Raw genomic sequence first — 23275 nt, forward strand, 5'->3', positions numbered from 1 at the left:
TGAGAAAAGAGTGAAGGTTGATGAAGCAACACCTCTACTAGAAAGTTGACCCCAACCTGTGCCCAGATCCATAAACTGTGTCAGAATTCCCCCCCGCCCCTGTGAAATGGAAGTGAACATGAACTAATGTTTCTTGGGAGCCTTCAGTTAAATAATAATAATAATAATAATAATAATAATATTTGATTTACATACCGCCCTTCAGGACAACTTAATGCCCACTCAGAGCAGTTTACAAAGTATGCCATTATTATCCCCACAACAAAACACCCTGTGAGGTGGGTGGGGCTGGGAGAGTTAGAAGCTGTGACTGACCCAAGGTCACCCGGCTGGCTTCAAGCGGAGGAGTGGGGAATCAAACCCAGTTCTCCATATTAGAGTCCCGCACTCTTAGCCACTACACCAAACTGGCACAAGACTGAATCCGGTCTTCAAACCCCAGAAAAAGATAACAATGTCTTTATTGGCATGTGTGATTCAACAATCAATTCAAGATGATATTCTGAGGTAGTGAGAAAATACTTTAAACTCTAGAGAGGGAGGCAGGATAGCATATTTCATGGAAAATGTTAGAGGTGGACGAAAGGAGAAAAATATGGTAAAGGATTTGAGGACTGCTAGTTATTGAATCTCCAGTATTTATTTTGACACCAAGCACAAAATGCTTTTCTCAAATAAGGGAATGAAAAATGTGACAGAAATTAAATGGGCTCGTTGGGAATTTCTGAAGAAATGAATGTGACTTGTTTCTGAATAAGAAAAGTCAGGCTAGTTCAGATTTTGAGCTGCTCCCCAGAATGTGAAATTTCCAAGAAGCAAGAGACACACTGGCTGATTCCGCACACGTTGGATAATGCACTTTCAATGCACTTTATCAATCGTTTGAGGTGGATTTTTTGTTCCGCACACAAAAAATTCCATTCCAAATGATCTATAAAGAGGATTGGAAGTGCATTATCCAACGTGTGCGGAATCACTCACTGTTAAAGAAAGTTTACAAATTGATTGGTCCATCTCTTAATTATAATAAGAGAAATAAGAATTGCTTAGCTGGATAAGACCAAAATTTGTCAGGTTCGATGTTCTGTTTCCAGAAGCAGCCATCCACATTTGTCTTGTTCTACTTAACTGTCACGGCCGATGGTCTTTAGTGTACATTTCAGTGCACATTCCTGTTACGATTGCAAAGAGCATAACTGTGTTAGTGTGTCATGGAAATGTAAAACAGAAGTCCAGTGGCACCTTAAAGACTAACAATGTTCCTTTTGAAAAGCCATCTGAGACATGATCTAGATTCTACCCATTCAGCAAAATGGAGTCTCCACATGTGATTAAGTAGAATGTACCACTTCAGACTGAAAGTGCGATGACTTTTTTTAATGCTTCTCTATGAAAAAGCTAGTAAAGAAATCTAGCACATCATTGGGAAAGTTTGTAGCCCCAGACCACTACCAACTGTGATCGGCTGCCAGTCAATTTCATTGGTTGACTTTAGTTTCACTGTCGGTGAGAGGGGGAGATCAATTTCTCTCTCTCTATTCTCTCTTCACCGTTCATTAATTTTACAATCCTCTATCATTGTCCCACCCAGTCACTATTTTTTAAGCTAAAAAGGCCCCACGCACTTCAGCCTTTTCTTATACAAAACCCTTGATAATTTTAGTTGCGTTTCTATGTCTTTTGCAGCTCTAGTGCACCATTCTTAAAAAGGTAAAGGTGGTCCCCTGTGCAAGCACCGAGTCATTACTGACCCAGGGGGGGACGTCGCATCATGATGTTTTCTTGGCAGACTTTTTTTTACAGGGTGGTTTGCCGTTGCCTTCCCCAGTCATCTACACTTTAACCCCAGGAAACTAGGTACTCATTTTACTGACCTGGGAAGGATGGAAGGCTGAGTCAACCTTGAGCCGGCTACCTGAACCCGGCTTCCACCAGGATCGAACTCAGGTCATGAGCAGAACTTGGACTGCAGTACTGCAGCTTACCACTCTGTGCCATCGTTCTTAAGATAGGCTAAACTAGAACTCACAATTTTCTAAATATGGCCCTGTCTCGGATTTATATAATGACAAATACTTGCTGATTTGCATTGCCAGGAGAAAGGAGCTAAAATTGTATTATCTGTTCCTGCTATGCTAGCCAACGTACAGAGAATATTTGGGGACTGAAATACATTCTGTTCTCTCAGTTGTCAATTATGACTGACAGTTCTGGAGAGTGTGCTATTTGTTCGTGCAAACAGCATGCTTGTAAAAAGATTCCCCCCCCCCCGCTTCAAATTAAATATTTATCTTTTAAGTTCGTTTTAGGGAAGTCGCATTGCAATGGTAACAGTTTATGACAGTAATCTGCTTGCAATGTGTCTGAATAGGTTCCAATCTGTTCAAAGTGGTTGAGCCAGTTACCAAAACAATGTTTAGAGTTAGTGTCTAACTCAGAACCAACCTGGAGAGTTTAAAAAAATCAACCGGAAGTAAAATTAAACTGAAATGCTTAATGGTTTGGCTTCTTGACAATCACCTCTGTCATCTAAATAGCCTGTCAATATAAGTCTTGCCAAGCCCCATTGGCCACGACTTCTCCATATGGCAGTGAGAGAAAAATAAAATAACATTGACATCACCAACATCACTACATCACATCTGTGTACAACCCTGGAAGTAACAAAGGGTAACACTAGGAATTGCCAGAAACTCTATGGTTTTACTGTAGAGTTTACAGCAATTCCTAGAACTACCCTTTGTCATAGTGACATTGCTGATGTCACTGACATCACATGCACACCCTCTTGTCCCCATCCTCATTACTCTCACTAGTTGTCAGGCTCAGCCTGGCAATCCTATACCAGTAAGACCTATGGACAGAGATGTCTTGTCACCTACATTTCTTTTACCTCTTGGGTAGCACCAGACAACAACTGGCTGGTTTCCTGTATCAGAATCTTTACATTTGTCTAAGTGTGGCAAGTAGCAACTCCACAGGGTGGTTTTCAGGTTGGGAACATAATGATGAGAGTTAACCACACACTGCTGCCCCAAACAGAATCAAGCACCCACATGCCCAAATCTTTTTTAAGATGCTGGGAGCTCTTTTCAGAGAATAGCCACTGTCTTGGCCATTTCTGCAAAGGGGTTCAGTACCCCAGGTTCAAGCAGGCATTTTCCTGCTTCCCCACAGCATTGTGATGTGTCTGGACACTTCTGGAGGGCTTTCATCAGATCTTTCTCAAACCTGCTATTTGCTGAAGTTTTGGAAAAGATTGCAGTAAAATTGGGATCGCTGCCATTTGATCCTGTTGCCACAGCACCCATTTCTTCCCCCAGCCACCTTGGGGGAGGGTATTTTTTTTCAAATTGGCACTAGAATATCATTATATCAATATACCATTGAACCGATATCAGTTTTCATGGTTTTAAAAAAGTAAGTCTCTAACCCCTTCCCTTGCAGATATAAGGGGAAAGGCATGTCTTTGCACCAGAAGGGGCTTGAGACAATTTTTTTAAATGAAAGCTGGAAATTCATAGAACTTGGGGGAGAGGGTTCTGCATGGGAACTGCAGCAGGGATACTGTAAAGAAACCTGGCATGTGGAAGCCTGGTTGTCCCTGCACTTGATCTGTAATTGTACCAGCAATGGAGATACCACACAGAGGTGGTTTCCACATAGAGAGGGACTTCTCACCAAGATATCTGGATTTGGCCTAGAGGCCTTTACCCCCCTTGAGTAGAGATAGGCACAAACTGAAATACGAACCGGTTTGTGACAAACCGAGCCAGTTCGTGGTTCGTGAACCAGCAGTTCATCAGAGCCCATTTCTGACGAACCACCATGAACTTTAGGCTGGTTCATTTGGTTCATTTTTTGGTTTGTCACTGCAGACAGCCTGGTGCCGATCAATCAGTTTCCTAGGTAACAAGGGATGGAATTTCTGAAGACCTTCTGCTGACCCAGAAGTGACCTTCTGCTGACCCAGAAACAACAATTTGCTGACCTAAATGTGACATTTTCACTAAACAAATGAACCGGTTTGCAAACTGGGGCAGGTTCGTGAAAGTTCGTGGTTCGTGAAATGTGATGAACCATGAAATGCATGGTTCATTTTTTTCCCGGTTCATGCCCATCTCTACTCTTGAGTTCTCTTCACAGTATTTACAAGATGTGAGGAAACATTGTTTCTTTCTGAGGTCAAAACACTACGTACAACAGGACAAGGCTACTCACTTTTGTGACAAAATAATTTTTTTAAAAAAAAGTCCAGTAGCACCTTAAAGACTAACAAAATGTATTCAAACATAAACTTCCATGAGTCATTGCTTACCAGCTCACTATGCCTCTGTGACTGCGAATCTCATTTCATTCTGCAGTGGGTTTTTCACTTTGCCTATCTAACAACATTTGCAAGTAGCCCTGTTCACATGTTACAATGAATGTATGTAAATATGCATGTACATGCATGCACCTTTTTGATAAGAGCCAACACTTTACATATGAAACTAGGGACTAGTGCGTAGCTACACATGGGGTTTCAGTCACATATTCAGCTATACACTCTTTGAATGTAACTTGAGAATTTTCCAATGCACATATAAAGAAAAATCAAATGTGCACCATACTTGTAAACAGGGGTAGTGTGATACCTATTCTGAGTGAACTCATTACTCTTTAGACTGAATCTTGTTTTGAACCAGCCAACCTGTCCGTCTTTTAAGACACGCTTGTCATGTTAACTGCTACATTCCCTGGACCTGGCTTTCTGTTGAGTGTATATAAACCGACCCCACAGATTTATTCTTCAATACAGCTAATGTAGTGAGCTCTCTGACTCAGGAAAGCTGACGCCAGAATATTTTGTCAGTCATCAAGGTGCCACTGGGCTGCTGTTTTGTTCGCAACACACTTGCCTTCTTGGAGTTATTTTTAATCGATGATTGCCATACCACCCTTTATTTTTTTGCTTCCAATCTAACAGCCCGAGTCTCAAAGAACAGATGACAGAGTTAGCTGGACCTGCCCCAAAGTATAATTTCTGTCTGGCTTCTTCATGTGATGAGAAAAACCTTCCTACCAGCATTCTCATCAGGTCTTCCAAATGCAGAAATGAACATAGATTGGTAACCATTTGCCCAGCTTTTAAGGCATTTTTGTCATGTTAATTGGAGTACTTACAGCACAACTGACACAGTTAGGGCGATCTTCCCCTCCCCACCTCTTCAAGGTAGCTGCTATTTTAAAAGCTGTCTTTTTACAAGTCAATAAAAAGTGGTGTCAGTGTGGCCATTTCCTTTGCGGGTCATTACCTGACAGCTTTGTGTTGTTCTACCACCCAGCCTCCACTTTCATTGGCGTAAAACAACAACCTCACATATCCCCTTCAAAAAGGAAGTCATTCATTCCGTAATTGCCCTGGCCCCAAACAAGCCAGAAGCACACAATAAAGGCAATCTGTCCTATGTTAGATGGAAGCTTAACCAGATGCCTGGTGTTTCTGCTGCATATTCAGGCAAAGTATGGACGGAATTATTCGCTTTTGAACTGTGATTTATTTATATTATGGGAGGGGGAGGGGAGACGGGGGACACGTTCCCTCCTGACGTGAAATGAGCAGAGAGATGGAATATAGGACCACATTGTTTCAAACTTCAGGGTCAATAGGGTATTCAGAAAAGAACCTGGGATATTTGAAACATTTAGGAAACAAACGTAATTGAAGGCGGATGGCATTCGGCTTCAGAAGGAGAGGTTTTATTTCCATACAATGTAATTTTTCACGTTAATTCGTAAAGGTTAGGGCACTGAAGTGTTACATGGCAGACTGGAAGAGCTGAACGAATACTTCCAAACTGGGCAAGTGAGCAATGAGGGGGAGGGTGGTTAGGGATATTTGCCAATGGCTTCTATAACACCGCTCTTTTCTTATATTATACTGGGAACAATTACCCATATCTCCTTCCCCCAAACCATCCACTTTGAATCCATATGCCATAGTCTCACAAGTCTCAGTTTTGGCGTTGAAGTCATATATGGCAGTGGACCTGACCGTAGTTCCTCCTCCATCCTCTTTCTGTCACAGCAGTTCTGAAGCAAGGGTCTTGAAGGAGCCTGGTTTTGCTCGAAGAACTGAGGAGTTTGTTGAGGGACAGTCTTGTCAATATCTGACAAGATATCTATGGGCCAAGCTACAAGTGACGAATGACACTTGAACAGCAAGTGGATTGAGTGGAGGGCAAGTGAACAGGGAGAAATACACTTGCCATTCAAGTGTCATTCGTCACTTGTAGCTTGGCCCTATGACTCACGAAAGCTCATACTCTACCACAAATTTAGACTTATAGGTGCTACTGGACTCTTGTTCTTGTCCAATCTTGTCAATATCTTCTAAAAGCTTCATATTCAAAGCTGCCACCCCAGCCTTAATGGATCATATGTTTGAAATCCTAAGAAAAGAAAAAAAAACCCAAGAGCAGTCTGTAATATGGCAGGATCCATGAGTTTCAATGGGTGGACCATTTTGTCATGGGGTTTTGGAGCCATGTTCACCCTTGCTTGAGTAGACAGTGGTCAGACGATGATTCAGGCCAAATCTCCAACACTGAAACAAGGCCTTTCCTCAAAAGTTCAGTTCAAATGATTTAAGTCCAAGATAGGACCTCTTTTAGGTGTTGGGCTGGTCACAATTTGAGAGAGAACTAGGGCAGCTGAAGGAACTATAGAATCCTAGGCTAGCCCTAAAAAGGTATCCTCGACACAGATGTTGAATTCTCCTAAAACAATCAGTCTAGGTATCTCAAGCTCTACTCCCAACAGCATCTCTGCCAATCCAGACAAAGTGGCTTCTGAGGAACTAGGTGGTGTAGAGAGCTGTCAAGTCATAGCTGACTTACGGTGACCCCTGGTGAGATTTTCATGGCAAGAGACTTACAGAGATGGTTTGCCATTGCCTTCCTCTACAACGCTAGTCTTTGCTGGAGGTCTCCCATGCAATTACTAATCAAGGCTGACCCTGCTTAGCTTCTGAGATCTGACGAGATCAGGCTTGCCTAGACTATCCAGGGCAGGGCAGACCCTGCACTCCCAACATAATGAACATATAATCGATGCCAGTGACAGTTTTCTCATATAGGAATAGGGGAGGACAAGGGAAAAGGTAGGGAGGGAATATCAAATATATATCATAGAGTCTGCTCAAGTTATAGTTCTACTTATCTATGTCCTTTCCACATGACATTTTATCAAACATTTGGAGTATAAATTATCACACTTCATAGGGCTAATGCAAAAAAATAAATAAATAAATTTGGGAAACAACTTTATGGAAGGGGGAAACCTCATATATGTAGCCAGCCAAGCTTAATATTTCCCTGCTTTATCAGAACAAACTGCTAATTTGTAAAATATTCATGATCTTGTGAATCATGATATTTTGTGTATGCAAATGCATTTTACTTTAATTGATTAATGAATTAAAAGGTGGATAATTAACCAGAGAGAGATTTTAATTGGATAATTATCTGACTTTTAATTGATTTGCATTATATAGCTGCCTTCTGAGATACTGTCAGAAAGGCAGGAATGTACAATTTAAAACAGTTGCAGTGCGATCCCAAACGAACACCATCACCCCGACTAGAGGAATAAGCATTTGCCCTAAGCCTGCTCTGCCCTTACCCACTTACAGTTGCACTGTTATGCTAACACTCACTGGATTCAATGGCATTATTGTTCCCTTAAATATTTTTGCTTTTCATTCCTTATTACAAGAACACAACTTAAGGAAAACTGCTTCAAAAATACACGAGGTCCATTAACCAGCAGGAGTCGCTATAAGTTAGCTATGACTTGACCACCAGTTTCTATCTCCATCACCTTAACTTGCAGCCTGACTCATTAAAACTAGGCACCTCGATTAATTTTTCAAGGAACATTTTGTTGGATTTATTTATTAAATATTCTCTTGACCCTTATGCTTTCCAAATTTTATCTTTTGTTCTTCTCATGTAAAACACAATCCATCCCAAGTTAAGCAGTTTTATCCCTTGTTGATTTCAATAAGAAAAATTCAAGGATGCACCCATTTCTCCCACCAGAATAACTGAGGACTGGGTCTGATTTAAACATTGTACTTGCAAAGCAAAGCAAAGCAAAACATTGTACTTGCAAAGCAAAGCAAAGCAAAACATTGTACTTGCAAAGCAACTGTGCATGGGATCAGAGTCTCATTTAAACTGTGCTGCAACTTCTGCAAAGCAGCTACATGTCTTATGTTAGTAGGCCAGTGCAATTACCATACACACAATGGATCTCTGGCCTGAAAATTAGGCATGTGCGTCTGCTTTGCATGGATCGCAGTGCCACTTTACCTTGAACCTGCACCAATTCACCCAGGGAATCTCTTTTGGGTATTCGTTCTGTACTGTTCAGCAACCATTATGTCCCCGAGACCAATCTTACAACATAAACAGTGCCATCCTAAGCAGAGTTACACCCTTCTAAACCCATTGACTTCAAGGGTATAACTCTGTATAGAATTGTACTGTTTGCATTTCTGTTCCTCTAGCCATAAAAGCAACCAAAGGAGGAAGTGCTGTTATCAGGGGTCATTTTGTAGAAAAAGAACTGGAGGAATTCATTAGCATAACTCATTAGCATATGCCACACCCCCTTGACATCACCTATCCTGTCTGTTTTGGACCCAATCCTGGCCATTCAGGGCCAAAATTGGGCTCAAAATGGTAAAAAGGGGCTGAAAATGGCCAAAAAGGGGCCCAAAATGGTCAGGATCAGGCCTCTGCTGAGCGGGAGAATGATCCACCACCTGTCAGAGGCCTGATCCAGCCCGTTTTGGCCCCAATCTAGGCCGAAACAGGTCCAAAATGTCTGAGAGTCAGGTGGGCGGGGCCACCTGTCATGTGACCTCTTTGGGGAACTGCCAGAACTGTGTTCCTGCATGTTCCCCCTCAAAATGAGCCCTGGCTGTTGTCAGCATGGACTTTCATAAGCTAGTGGAGACTTGTTTTAACCTGGGCTAGGGGGTAATAGAACGGGATCCAGGAGCCTTAAACCTGCATTTAAATTCAAAACCATAGATCTGGTTCAGATGCTTCAGGTTGTTTAGGGAAGAGCCTCGAGAGCCTTGGGAGTTCAGTGCGGCTGGAAAGAGAGCCAGTGCTAGGACTAAAGAGGAGGGGCTGTGGCAACTCTACTTTGGGGAGTTCCTGAAGATTTGGGGGTGGTGCCTGGTGAGGGAGGAGTTTGGAGAGGGGAGGGAGCTCGAAGGGGGATGCAATGCCATAGAGTCCACTTTCCTCCAAAGGAAATGAGTTCAGTTGTCATATTGGGAGAACTCCAGGCCCTATGTAGAGTCTGGCAACCCTAAACAGACCATTTGGTTTTCATGCAGAGGATCCCAGGTTCAGTCCCCAGAACTTCCAGTTAAAAAATTTTTGGGTCATGGGTGATGTGGAAGACCTCCACCGTAGACCCTGGAGAGTCAATGCCCCTCGGGATAGACAACTCTGACTTTGGTAGACCAATGGCCTGGCTCAGTACATGGCAATTTTGTGTGTTTATAAAAAAGTACCATGATAAGTGCTTTGGACCCTTTTCAGTCTGTAAACAGGCCGGGCTATGGAACAGAGACAGCTGTAGTAGCTTTAGTGGATGACCTTCACCAAAATATAGACAAAAGCCATGCTTCGTTATTGCTCCTCCTGGATCTATCAGCAGCCTTTGATATGGCAGACCATGCCATCTTGTTGAGACATTTGGATGCAGAAGTGGGTATCAAACAATATGCCTTGGACTGGATTAAATAATTTCTCATGGAACGGACTCAAAGGATTGCAGTTGGAGACAAGCTATCTCCAGAGTTGGAATTATCTTGTGGGATTCCACAGGGCTCAGTCTTATTCCCCATGTTATTCAACCTCTATGTAAAGCCTTTAAAACTCATTCGCACCTATGGAATTGGATGCTATCAGTTTGCAGATGACACTCAACTCTATATCTGACCATCTAAATCACTGCAGAATGCAGTAGAAATCTTGGGTCACTGCCTGACAGCTGTGGTCAAATGGCTGAAAGCTAACAATTTGAAATTGATCTTAGACAAACAGAAGTGATACTTGTTGGGAAAGCAGAGATCTTGAAGGACATTGTATTCTCCACTTTCAATGGAGTTCATCTGATCCTTGCAGACTCAGTGCTACTGCTAGATCCAGTGCTAATGCTAGAAAACCAAGTTAAGGTAGCTGCAAAAAATACTTTCTACAACCATAGTCTAGCATGGAAGATAGCTCCCTACATTGACATAGTTGATCTGGCCAAGTTATTGGCTATTACATACAAAGTTCTTCATGGCCTTATTCTGGCATATCTACAGGACTGCCTCTCTCCCTGTTTTCTAGATCCTGAAGAGATCAGAAACGGTCTTATTCACCTGGCTTTCCACAAAAGAACTAAAACTGAATTATTCAAGAGGGCTTTTTACTCAGATAGGAAGGCTGTACTCTAAGGAAGTGGTTTTGGAGAGACGCATCTGTAAAGAGACAGAGACTTTACTACTATGTGCTGCTATGTACTATCTGTTGCTTGTACGATCCTGCTGCATAGTTCTGTTTGTTTCATATGTCAGTTTTAGAATTGCTTATGCTCTGTTTCAGCATTTTCTCAACTGTATTGGATTTCTGCTGGTTTTAAATCTTGGCAAATTTTCATTTATACACCCTGTTACATTGTTTTTTGAAATGTCCTTGAAATTGACTGTACTAACTTACATTGTGTAATCCTCCTTGAGTCTCAGCGAGAAAGGCACACTATAAATAACTAAACAAACAAACAAATAAATAAATAAATAAATAAGAAAAGCGATCAGTTTGCAGCACAATTGCTTTGGGTGTGTGTGTGTGCAGAATCAGATACTAAATAACGGTATCTTAATAACTAGTTTTGTCTTCATTCATCCTTTAACTCTGTAGAAGCAATTCATTTTATAACACTCAGCCATGTTAACTTGTGAACCATTAATGGGTTCTTTCTCTCCCCCACCCTCCCCTTTTTCAGTAAATCTCACAGCAGATGAACCAACAGCTTGGCAATAAACAAACACCTGTCAATTAGGGACACATTGTTCATTCCAAATAGCCCCCGTGCACTGTCATATAAAATGATAGATATATGAAGCAAAATCTCTTAAAATATAGTTTTCCATCCGTTCTGGAATTGACAATATCCTTCCCTATTTTTCTCTCAGCTTAAAGAACTAGTTGGTGTATGAGTAGAGACACACAGAGGGAGAAGGAGAAATGAAACAAAATAATTCATAGGATCTGGGGTGAGAAAATTGGATCAAAAGAAGAACAATGGTAAACTCATAGTATCAGGAGAGTTGTTAACATATGTTTGCTTCTCCCTTTGGGTTAAAGGCCTGAATCCAAACAACCCTCCGCTCAAGGCATGTGGAATTTTCCTGCCTTCACTGCCTCAAAGCTGTCCCTTTTGACTTTCTGGTAAGGTGATTCCTAGAATCAGGGCTTTTTTCCTGGGAAAAAGGTGGTGGAACTCAGTGGGTTGCCCTCAGAGAAAATGGTTACATGGCTGGTGGCCCCGCCCCCTGATCTGGAGATCGGGGGGCGGGGCCACCAGCCATGTGACCATTTTCAAGAGGTTCCGGAACTCTGTTCCCCCGCGTTCCCCCTGAAAAAAAGCCCTGCCTAGAATCATGGGGTCCAGCAGGGAAAAGCCATGTGGGTTAGAGGACCTCAATGAGAATGAGGAAGATGAGGGATTGAAATCACTTGTCCCTTCTCCATCAGTGGAGTTACATTTGCTGAAGAGGAAAGAGGGATGATTTTGCCCCCTTCCCCCTCCTCAATGCAGTCCCTTGCCCCACATGGCTTTTTGTACATACGGGCTCCACATTTCCAAAAATCATCTTTTAGAAGGGTCCTTTTGGTCATTACAATTTTGGTGCTTCTCCCCCATGTATTGGAGGAGTACACTATGAATGATTCTCTTGATACTTGTGGTCAGTGCCATTTGGTGAGTTGAGAACATGTGTGTATTTTTCAGCTTCAGTACATACAATCAGAAGCCATGTTTATTTGAGGGTGCATGTTTACATATATCAAAACTTGAAAATATGCCCATTGCCTGATTCACTCCAAATACCAATTGCACATGTTAAGAGAATTGCCTGTTGTGCACTCGCCCAGTCCAAAAAAATGGGGAAACCAAAATTATGGTGACTGAAAACAGCTAAGGTTGGAAAGGACTGCTGAAGAACAGGAAGGCAGAGAAAATCTGTGCATGTTTCACTGATTGTTGAAGCCAATGTTATCTTTTGGACATTACTATATTACTGATGCATACAGCCAGTTTGGTGTAGTGGTTAAGAGCGGTGGGACTCTGATCTGGAGAACTGCATTTGATTCCCCACTCCTCCACTTGTAGCCAGCTGGGTGACCTTGGGTCAGTCACAGCTTCTAGGAGCTCTCTCAGCCCCACCCACCTTACAGTGTGATTGTTGTGGGGATAATAATAACATACTTTGTAAACCCCTCTGAGTGGGCATTAAGCTGTCCTGAAGGGTGGTATATAAATCAAATGTTGTTGTTGTTGTTAACTTTTCAATTGAACACTTTATGTGCCTCAAATCTGTGATGTTACATGGCCCCATTGCGATGCACTATAAGATGCATCTTACAGAAGTTTCGTGCCATAAATTGGATAATTAATTGAATTCCACAGGTAATCCCCAACATACACAGTTGCTCTCTGCTTCTTGCTGTCTCCACTGGTGGCTGGAGAGAAAGCAAATGGCAGAATTCTGAGTCAGAGGAACAGAAGGCTTCTTATGGTTCACATTTGCTAAGTCTATGTTATTTTGTCTTTCTGGTGAGAGTCATCAATTTAACGCGCTACGTGACAAGGGATTGTATTCCAGTGTAATTTAAATAGAAAAACAAATACTGGGGTGGTTGTTAATATTCGTTCATTACTTCATTCAAAGAACCCAGGCTGGTGAACAGGGTCAGATTTGTCCCATTCGGTTGTCCTGGGAAGTAGGTTGGGCTGAGAGATGGTGACTGGTCCAAAGTCATTCAGAAGCTAAAGCAGGGAGGGATGTAAACCTAAGCCTTCTAAGTTCAAGGTCAGGGCAACACATTGCCTGCTGCCAGTGCTCTTCGCACAGGAACTCAGGGCAGCATACATTGTTCTTTGCCCCTCCATTTTATCCTCACAGCAGCCCTGTGAAATAGGTGAGAGAGAGAGAGAGAGAGAGAGAGAGAGAGAGAGAGAGAGAGAGAGAGAGAGAGAGAGAATAACTAGCTCAAGGTCACTGGTAAGCTTCAGGGTAATCTAGAACTCTCACGAGAAAAAGTTTTGCACACAATACAGGGAGAAAGAGTCACTTCTCCCCTTCTCACCATTATATCCTTGATTTATATTCCCATCTTCCAAGGGCTGCTTTTTCCAAATCATTGCAGATGGGCAAGTCTAGCCATGGATCCTCCAATATCAGAAGTCCGTTGGCCTTAGAAAACATTGCTCCTTTCCCTATGCCACTCCTTTCCTATGGAGATCGTCTTGAAGGGCCCTCCCCCGCCTTACTTGAAGAAAAGAAATATTTTGCATAGAGCTCTGAAGATGTGAATCATCTCCTCAGGCTGTTCTTGTACCTTCATCCTGACCTTTAGAAAGCAGCATGAAGCTCACCTGAATGCCAAGGCTTTGGGGCAGCAATATATTAGATCCAGGGTTGGAAAATACAGGAAAAGCATACAACTTTTAAAGAATACTGAGGGGTCAGGATAGGGACAAGCTATGCCTCAAGCTTGACAGTAAACTGCCCCCAAAGTACCCTTAAAAAAAAAAAAAAGCTAGCCAGACTTGCTTTTTCCTGGTTCTTTGGCAACCTTGCACAAGCTGTTAGTTTTAACAGTTTTGGACATATCTAATTACGTCATTCTATGCCACATATAAAATATTTTAATTAATTGTAGATCAAAAGAGGATATCGTTTTCATTCAGGCTATCTACAACTTTAGCACAACAAGAAACAACACCCAACAACCGTAAGGACTTCATAATGCTTGTTTAAACTTGGCCATGCTGATATGAGTTGACCCGTTCAGTATATTTGGGACCAGTTAATCTGGTCTTGTGAACGTCTAGCACGTTTTATACCTCACACTGCCTGCAAGGTTTTCAGGCAATGTACCTTCAATTTATCCTCACAACAACCTTGTAAGGTAGGTTGGGCTAAGTGTATGAAGTTCCTGTGAACTTCATGAGGATTATGTCCTAGTCTGATACTCTAACAACGCCTTACTGACTCTCCAGTTGGCTACCCTGGTTTTGTCAATGTTAGAAAGGTGTGTTTTCAAGATGTGATAAGCTATGGTCTAGATTCCTGACATAACATAATAAAAATTCACTGAAACAGTCAACATGAACTGTGTTCAGCTGCCCTCGTCAGCTCTCATCATGGAAAATAAAAGGAATCCCCAGATTTGTATTTGCTGGAAGCCAGGCGATAGACAGCGAGCTACTGAGTTATGCCTTTCTTGGCCCATTGACTTCAGTGGACCTAGAAGGGGGTCATGTTGTTTAGCATTGCTCTGGAAGTGCATTGTTCTTCTCACACAGTCTTCACATACTTCTTCTGTGTTGTGTCATCCACTGTGAAAACCAGCCTGATTGGACTGGTAGCGTGGTGCACTATTGTGATTTTTCTCCACCTATATTGATTCTCTGCCCAAGCTCTGTTCCTAGAAATGGAGAAAAATAGTGACAGCCAATTGCTGTAAAATATGTTTGCTTTGTGCATATCATCACCAGCTGCTTTTACTTGCTTGGTCTAATTGACTGGTGTCTGTTTATTGCCAAGCTGTGCAAACACTTTAAAATCAATTTAATTCTATCTCCATTTTAGAGCAATGTGCTGATTCAACTTTATCGATGCATTTGAAATCAGGACAAAGTCTCAGCAAAATTTAAGTTGCACTTGGCTGACAGGCAAAGGAAATACTGCAGGGAAAGGCTTCAGCCCCTCCTCTATATGTGCCACTGTCCTGATCTGAATTGCCCACACGCACACACCTGAGAAGTTTCAAAAAGCCCTGAACATGGAACTTACAGCCCATGTCTGGTTCGACAGGACCTAGGATGGGCCCAGAAACTGTGTAACAGAGTCTCTCTACACGAGACACCTCAGCTCGAGTTTGCCAAGTGTAGGGAGACGCAGTGTTAGCTGGGACATGTAGTTTTAAAAGACAGAGCTGACAGAGATCTCTCCTCAGACGGTTTGTTAATTTCATCTTTGCCTCCCTGAAGGCTCTGTCAATTTCACCTCTCCAGTCTAAAACTGTGTGGGATTGCAACCAGAGGGCAGCGAGGAATGGAAATGGTCTGCAGCTGCCTTCCAGAGCCGGGCTTGGATCTGGAGAGGTTATAATGGGCTGAAGTTTCCCCATCTGGCATTTAAAAGCCCCTTCACCCAGCTCTAGTGTATAGCAAAGTCTTTGCCCTGCTGCTGAAGTTGTCTTTTTAAACTATCATTCCCGGTTAACACTGCTCTCCCGACACGTGTTCTTCATGTGTCCAATGTCTCATGTAGAGAGACTCATAGCTTGGTCCTGAGCCTCAACTTCTGAGGATCAGGGCCAAAACATGGCACCTGACAACCTTGTCCATTGCACAATGGCCACTGAATAAATAAATTGTGGGATTTAGGAACAGCGGATGTAATGATGGCTATGAGCATAGATGGCTTTTGAAAGACTCGTGGAGGTCCATTAGTGAGTTTAGAAAGATTCATGGAGGAGAGGTCTGTAAGTGGCTATGAGCTGTGGAGAGTAAAAAGAACCTCCATTTGCAGAGGCAGCACATTTCCGAACATCAGCGCAAGGAGGCATCATCAAGCAGAGACCTTAGCCTCTATGCCCTACAGAGCAACTGGTTGGCCCACTGCGAAACAGGTTGCTGGACCACTGGTCTAATCCAGCAGGGCTCTTCTTAGGTAAAGGTAAAGGTAACGGTAGTCCCCTGTGCAAGCACCGAGTCATTACTGACGCATGGGGGGACGTCGCATCATGACATTTTCTTGGCAGACTTTTTACAGGGTGGTTTGCCATTGCCTTCCCCAGTCATCTACACTTTACTCCCAGGAAACTGGGTACTCATTTTACCAACCTCAGAAGGATGGAAGGCTGAGTCAACCTTGAGCCAGGATCGAACTCAGGTCATGAGCAGAGCTTGGGCTTCAGTACTGCAACTTACCACTCTGCGCCACAGGGCTCTTCTTATTCTATAATCTGTCACCACCAGAGATGAATGACTGCTATATCACAACGATCGCACAACATCCAACAGTATGCTGATGCAGCCCCTGGTTTGAACAAGAGCACGTTGGGAGCGAAAGTGATTCTACAATAGGAGAGCTTTGGTAACCATGTAAGAAAGAAATCCGTTCATGGCCGACACAGGTGAAACAAAGCATGTGACCTTCAGAGTTAATTAGATGGGGGGAAAAAAACCAATGGAAAATATGAAAGGAAATATAAGACTAAGTAAGGGGCCTAGTCGAGTTGTGCTTTCACACAAACAAAACATTGTTAGTTGTCTGTTAAGCCGTAAACTCTATTTAATACACACATTGAAGGAGTTGAGGGGGGGAGGGGGAGACGAGCAATTGCCGAATGGAATCATTCCTCAACGGCAGAAATAAATACTTTATATGGCAACAGTAGAGAGTAAAGGAAAAGAGGCCGGGTTCTGTTCTGAACAGGACAATGTTTTCATAAACGGAACATATGTAATGGAAATTTTATGCGAACACTCCAGAATGTCGAGCTGTAAGTGTAGGCCATAAAGAGGGCAAAGTAAAAGGACTTGCCTTTTTCGCAGCAGTTTAATGCTATTATAAAATAACTGCGGTCATTGCACACAACAGAATTTCTTTTGGACAACATGATTGCCACAAATAAAGTAACTATTATACATTTAAGGAATCTTCAATTAGTGCAACGTTTGAATGAAAAGGGATTTTTTTCTTCAGATGCTAAATGTGTGGTTGCTGGTGATGTTTGTATGTGCTGCTTGGATTGTGTGAAGGGAAAGCAAGCAAGCTTCTGATAGATTTCTTTAAAATGCACACAGTGAAACCTGCACTCTCCAAGGCTTTCGTACCTGAAAAACCGTTGCACAGAACTTGATTCCTTAATTAATCCTATTACCTCCTGAAGGTAATCCCTTCTCTATAGTAGGGTGCCAAATCAATGTGGTCCATCTGTCCTCAGAAACCTGGCTGCAATGTCCTGCAAAGCGGGGAGGGATATTTTACTAACTGTCCTATTTCTTCAGATTTCCTTTTGTTTTTTGCCCTTTTAAAATTATTTTTTGATTCATGAATCAAAACAAATGAACAAAAGAGAATGATAAATTGTACAATACAAAACAAGCCTTTTGGACACACTTAGTCCCGGCAAACTCTGCTGCTTACCAGACAACTTCTATGGAGGGCGCGTTCACTTCTCATAAATTCCTTGTGTCCCCCATGTGGCCAGTAGACAAAGACAGTCTGGGAGTTTGGTGCTCCAAACTTTACTCCCAGGCATGCAGGGGCCTGATTGCTTCCCCCCTCTGCACTGTCTCCCCAATTTTAAAGGCCACGGGGAATCCCCCCCCCCTACACACACACACACTGCTCTTCTCTCCGGCAGAGAATCTCATCACAGATTCTCTCTTTCTCTCTCTTGCAAAAAGGCACCCTGGATTTCCTACCTCCTGTTACACCCCCCGCCCCCCCTGCCCAAGTTCCCTGAGGAAAACCCAAGCCAAGGCTTTTTGAAAGACTCTTCCCCTGGCAGAGAATCGCATCGAGCGGCTGACCTTTGCAAGACTACACTACCCAGGGAACCTTGCGGGACCTGACATGCGCCCGGGTGTCTTGTGCAGTTTCCTTCATGCTGTGAGTCAATATGATCAATGACTCAAACGTTCATTACCTCTTGCATTGAGAGCTGCTGTAACATAGTGGTTAAGTGGCTGGGATGCACATCAGCACTCTGCTAGTTCATCTCCCGCTACTGCCATGAACTCTGCCGGTGGCCTTGGATAAGCCACTCTTCTCAGCCCTGGTTCTCTAGCTGTATTGTGGAGATAATGATAAAGCTGACTTTGTTCACCACTCCGAATGTGGCACTAATCTTTCTAGAAAGGAGATGTATAAGCACACTGTTGTTGTTGCTGCTGCTGCTGCAGCATTTCATTGCTTTTCAACCACACTGTTGGCTATTTTTTTTCTCTATACCCGTGTTTGTATATAACCTGCCAACTGGTATAGTCTTTAAGGTGCTATAAAATCCCTTTTTTTCTATACAAGCTGGACATTGTCATTTCTCTGGCATTTGTTACCATCATTGATCATTCTGCTGGTCTTGCAGGTTTGCTGTCCGGCAGCACTGCTACAATTTGCAACCTTGGTTTGTTTGTGGTGGTAAACCAAATTACATTTCACCTCTCTAACGTGAGATGGCCACAATCCTGCTTGATACATTCAGATCTGATAGATTCAGGTAATCATACTTTCATAATGGTCTGGCTAGACTGCAACAGTACATTCTCCTTAGAGCTGCCCTTGATGACTGGCTGTTCTGGGTAGTGTATACTGACTAGAATGAACACATAATAAAATAAATATTGCTACTTTATAAGGTGCCGCTATCATTTCTGTTTTATTTTGCTATGACAAACCAAGACCAGCTAGAAATCAAGGGTCTGGTCATGATTCCTTCATAGAACTGTTCAGATGTGGGTTGTTCCCTGAGTCAAATTGGACTCAGGGGCGGCAGGCCTATTGAGGCCAGGTAGGCGGTGGCCGCAGGCGCGGGGTGCCGGAGGGAGCGCTGGAGGAGGCTCGGCGGGCGGGAGCGCGCACCACAAAGCACCAGCCTCCTATCCCTCCCACCCCGCGCCACTGCCGCCGCCAGCACAAGCCCCTGGCCAGGCGCAGCCACCGCGGGCAGGCATCTGCGGCGGCACAGGCAACCGAGCGGGAGAGCTCGGAGGCCGCCCGCCGCAGCAATCGGGCCGGCGGCGGCGCGTGCGCTCCCGTGATAACGTCACGCGTGATGTCATCACGCAGGCCGGTGCGCGCGCGCGCTCGTGCGCACGTGGGGGCGCCCGGCCGGCCGCGAGCGAGGTAAACCCTTGCTCCGCCCCTGATTGCACTGATGTCTGACTATGTTTCTTTCTCTTATTCTCCCTTTCAGATCAAAGGTCCCAAGTGAATAAGCAAATCCTATGCTTACTCTATGTTCTTCATGACAGTGTAAGAGACTCCCACTACAAATTGGAATTAATCTTGCAGAGAGATCCCATGTTTCCAGAAACACGAGATCTCACCAGTTTTCTCAGTGTGTTCTTGTCATAGGGAGAAAAACAGGGGAAAGAGCCAACTTTGGAGTCCAAGGCATGCTCCCAGCCTCAGCCTCGGTAGGTAGAGTTCCAAAAACCGACCCAAATTGAATGACCAACTGGAGCTGCACTTTAGTACACACACACCCATCACAGATAATATATCCCTTTTTATCTGGTGACTTGGAGAAATGTGAGTGAAACAGGGCCTCTCTGTGACTGCATAAAGAACAGTAGCTTTACAGTGCCTTCTCTTGACTACTGTCAACATCAATTGAACCTCACATGGCAGTGCTAATTTGTCTCCCAGACCCACACTGCATAGCTTGTAAATATACAGAAGTGGTAAGATTTTGTTATGCAAAGCGTTCTTCTATGAGTCAGGAATGGTCCCCTTGGATTTTGTTGGCACATTTTCCACATAATTGGCACGTATACTATTTGATTTCTTTTTTAAAAAATCACACACATTCCCACTGCTGAAGTTTGGCCATAGGATCACAACATAAATGTTTACTCTTTGTTAATAGCATTTACAATGTGCTAAAGTAACCCTGGTAAATGGTAGCCCTCCCTGGGAAGGAACTTAATCACATAGGAACTCAACCGAGCTAGTTCTATAGATGCATCCTTAATATCTAACTCCATCAGATCAGCATAGATTTGATTCCAAATGGAAGAGAATATCAAATGTCAAAGAGTTAAAATGTCAGAAACTGCAGCAAATATTGGGGGGGGGGAGATTTAACCGCTAAATATAATTCCAAAGCAGAAAAAAGAATGTACAAGTCGTATCCAAACTAAATTTTCTGCTAATGGAATTCCCCCTTCCTACTGCAGACCTTTGATTTAACCCTCATCCCATTTCTGTGGATCCTTCATCTTCAGGAACGGCATTTTGGTGAGATCAGTGGGCTGCAGTGGGAGGGGAGAGGACTGCTGATAGAAGTACTTTCCTTTAGCAGAAAACTTAGGGCCAAGCCACAAGTGACGAATGACACTTGAACGGCAAGTGGATCGAGTGGAGGGCAAGTGAACAAGGAGGAATACACTTGCCGTTCAAGTGTCATTCGTCACTTGTAGTTTGGCCCTCAGTCTGGATCCAACCCTCTGATTAAGATTCCACACAGGCAGCCATGTTATTCAGAAGCAGCGAAGCAACATAGAATCTTGTGGGGCATTAAAGACCCACAAATCTATTGTGGCATTATCTGTCCATCCGACTCCAAAGTTACCACAGCAGAAGGGTGGGGCAGTTATGAGAGACCAGAAGGGTATGGGAATTTTCCCTCCACCATTCAGGTTCATCTTCTAATTGTGCTAATTTATCAACAGGTGAGTAGACCTGTTAGTTTGCAGTAGAACATCAAAGTTTGATTTCAGTGATACCTTAAAGACCAACGAGATTTTCAGGGTATAAGCTTTCACAATACTGAAGCAACTAGCTTTGACTCTTGAAGTTTATATTCTGAAAATCTTGTTGGCAGGGCTTTTTTTCAGCTGGAACGCGGTGGAACGGAGTTCCGGAACCTCTTGAAAATGGTCACATGGCTGGTGGCCCCGCCCCCTGATCTCCAGACAAAGGGGAGTTTAGATTGCTCTCCGTGCCGCTGGCATGGAGGGCAATCTAAACTCCCCTCTGTCTGGAGATCAGGGGTGGGGCCACCAGACATGTGACCATTTGCTCCGAGGGCAACCCACTGAGTTCCACCACCTCTTTTTCCAGAAAAAAAGCCCTGTTTGTTGGTCTTTAAGGTGTCATGGGACTCAAATCTTGCTGTTCATCAACAGTTGGGAATGAGCCATACATACTCTACCTTTTATCATTTACTCCATTGTCTGTATCTTGTTTTCTTCAGCTGCAGATACACTAGCCATGGAAAACTGGGGCTTCTGGACTTGTTTTGCAACAACTTTGCCCTCCCCTAGCTTTGCTTTGGGTATATATCTGCTAGCCAAATGTAACACTTCATGCATACGACCAAATGGATTTTGGTTCATGAAAGCATGTAACAATAAGTTTAAATTGCAAGAAGACTCTTGGTTGTGAGTAAAACGTTTTGTTCAAATAAAATTAATTAAACCCATTCTTTAAATGTTTTGGGGTGGTAGCACATGCCCTACTTTATATTTGTTCAGGCTGATTTACTAATCTTGTGGTTTGTAATATGCTGTGTCATGACTGTATTGTGAGACTTCAGAGGCTAACTGAATGTCTGATATTAGACTTGTAGTTTAAGCAGCAGTACTTAAGTATGCATTTTAGCAACAAATTGTATATCGCCTGTGTATAATAATTCCAATATCATATTAACTGTGCTTTCCTAAACACTATTCTAAACCCATTGATATCAGTGGAATTAGAAGGGTATAAAGTGGATTTCGAAGGGTATAAATTAGAAGTGGATTTAGAAGGGTATATATATAATTTATAGTCCGTCTTTCTCACTGAGACTCCAGGCAGATTACACAGTGTGAGATTAGTTTCAAGGACATTTCCATAAACAATGCCATAGGGTAAATAAACACAATTTTACAAAGACATAGCATTAGTAAGAATCTAATACGGAGTTGAAGAAATGTTGAAACAGATCATAAGCAATTCTAGGGCTGATATTAGACCACATGAAGCACAAGTAGTTCATAGGAGCACATATTTAAGACAACAGGTATTACGTAAGGCAACATAATGGTGAAGTCTATAATGGTGAAGTCTGAGACCCCCTCCCTACAATACAAAAGCCTTTTTGAATAATTCGGTTTTGCATCATTTGCGGAAAGCTAGGAGAGTGGAGGCTCTCCTGACTTCTTCAGGCAGGACGTTCCACAGGGTAGGAGCCACCACAGAGAAAGCCTGTGTATGGGCTGCTTCTGATTTCATCCATGTGCTGGGTGGCACTTGCAGGAGACCCTGTTCAGATGAGTGAAGCTGCCATGGAGGAACATAGAGAGAGAGAGGCAGCCAAGGCCGTGAAGAGTTTTGTATGTGATAACCAATACCTTGAACTGAGCATGGTAGCTGATAGGTAGCCAATGGAATGACATATATAGTGACATATATAGGTGGGTATTTGTGCCCAACTTGCTACCCAATAGAGACCCAAATCAGCTTACACCATTGTTCTCCCTTCTGCCATTTTATCCTTTCAACAACAACCCTGAGAAGTAAGGCAGGCTGAGATAAAGCAATTAGCCCAAATTCACACAGTGAGCTTCCACGGCAGAATAGGAATTTGAACCTGGGTTTCCCAGATCCTAGTACGATACTCTAACCATTACAAATTCTGGCTCTCCTATTGCCTCAAAAATAACATCAATAATGTACATAATGTTAATGGGACTCTAGAAAAGTTTTTAAAAATAAACATGGCAAATGATTGGCATACTTATTTAGAATTTTGAATGCTCAGCTGGGCACTGCTTGGAGGGTATGGCACTTGATCCAGTCCTAGAGAGTACCCCATAGTTTGAGACTTAGGCAGTAAAGTTTCTTCCGCAGTTGGAACTGGCTAAACAATGAAGAATGCACATGTCGGAAAATATAATTTTTGACCGGCTCTCTCCACCATGTTTCTAAACCTTTGCTCCATGAAATATCTCTCCCTGAGATTGTGTAATATATTTATTCCCTTCCTTTCCCCCCAATGGTGACCCAAAATGGTTTCCATCATTCTCCTCTCTTCTATTTTATTCTCAGGACAGCCCTATAGGCAGGGTCTGAAAATCAGACAGTTACTTGCTCAGACTAACATTGTTACCAAGAGAGAACTCGGACTTGCCCGGTTAAGAGCAGGGAAGGAAGCTATCAGTTGCTGGTAACACAGGCAAGAAGAATGAATTAATTCAGATTTCTTTGTAG

Source organism: Eublepharis macularius, chromosome 1 (genome assembly GCF_028583425.1).
Source record: "Eublepharis macularius isolate TG4126 chromosome 1, MPM_Emac_v1.0, whole genome shotgun sequence".
In the NCBI taxonomy this organism is placed as follows: domain Eukaryota; kingdom Metazoa; phylum Chordata; class Lepidosauria; order Squamata; family Eublepharidae; genus Eublepharis; species Eublepharis macularius.